Genomic DNA, 1,283 nt, shown 5'->3' with positions numbered 1-1,283 from the left:
CACATATTGAGCTTGCTCCACACTCTCAAATCCATCAGCAGAATTTACGGCAGTTTCCAGCGATGCTGTCTTAATAGAAACTTGATTGCCTTTGGTCAGTGCAGCCAACTGTGTAGAAATAGTAGCCATCTGAGCAGTCAAAGCAGTGAACGCATCAACCTCATGAATTTCAGCATTCTTCCTTATCGCAGATCTCTCACTCGGCCACTGATAACTGTTAATAGTCATCTGTTCAAGCATCTCATATGCATCTGCAGGAAATTTAGAGAATATCGAACCACCAGCAGCAGCATCCACAGAAATAAGAGTTGGCTCATTCAAGCCATTGTAGAATAATTCGATCTATTCCCAATCTGGAAAATTATGGTTCGGACACTTCCTAAGCAACTCATTGTACCGCTCCCAAGCTTCATAAAGCTGCTCAAAATCTTGCTGTTTGAAAGTAGTGATCTCAATTTTCATTTGGGCAGACTTGGAAGGAGGAAAGTACTTAGCCAGAAATTTGGATGTCATGTCTTCCCATGTAGTGATACTCCCAAGAGGTAGTGACTGCAACCAACTACGAGCATTTTCCTTAAGAGAGAACGGGAACAATCGTAGTCTGATGGTGTCCTCAGTAACACCATGAATCTTCACTGTGTCAGCAATCTCCAGAAAAGTACGCAGATGCAGATTTGGATCTTCAGTAGTTGCACCCCTGAACTGATTCTGCTGCACCATATTAATCAGAGCTGGCTTCAACTCAAAATTATTTGCCGTGATGTTCAGCCGAGCTATCCCAGAATAATGATTATTGATCACCGGTCAAAAGTGATCTCTGATAGGCACCGGAGCATTATTGACAACTCGTTCTCTTTCTCTTTCTTCAGCCATTTGTTGCAACTCTTCTCTTCTAGCTTTTTGCAAAGCTTTAGCAGTTTTCTCGATTTCCGGATCAAAGAGCAGTGAGTCGTAACTTTGGCTTTTTTGCATAAACTGCATAGACAAAAAAAAAATTTAAATTAGAACCAACAAAATAAAATAAAATGCTCTAAATCAAAATTAAGACTAATTAGCATAATTTAATATAAATCAAATAAAATTTACTCCCCGGCAACGACGCCAAAAACTTGTTGCATAATTTTGTGCCCGCAAGTGCACGGTGTCAAGTTTTAATATAGAAAATGAGTCCAAGTCGATCCCACAGAGAATGAATAAAATGATATTATATTAAATATTTGCAACTAATCAAATCTTAATCCTATGTAGAGCTACGAGAATGATTTGAGTTATATCAAACTAAA

At 38.8% G+C, this 1,283-nt stretch overlaps 1 non-coding gene across 1 annotated transcript; it reads left to right on the top strand.

Annotated features, from left to right (window-relative positions):
• Positions 1 to 358: 358 nt before the first annotated feature.
• Positions 359 to 464, top strand: LOC140894023 (small nucleolar RNA R71). The gene has a single exon (XR_012153578.1). It is a non-coding gene; the product is annotated as a small nucleolar RNA R71 (small nucleolar RNA).
• The last annotated feature ends 819 nt before the right edge of the window (positions 465 to 1,283 follow it).

Source organism: Henckelia pumila, chromosome 3 (genome assembly GCF_033568475.1).
Source record: "Henckelia pumila isolate YLH828 chromosome 3, ASM3356847v2, whole genome shotgun sequence".
NCBI lineage: Eukaryota > Viridiplantae > Streptophyta > Magnoliopsida > Lamiales > Gesneriaceae > Henckelia > Henckelia pumila.
The sequence above is the reverse complement of the archived record's forward strand: the minus strand, read 5'-3'. Positions and strand labels throughout refer to the sequence as shown.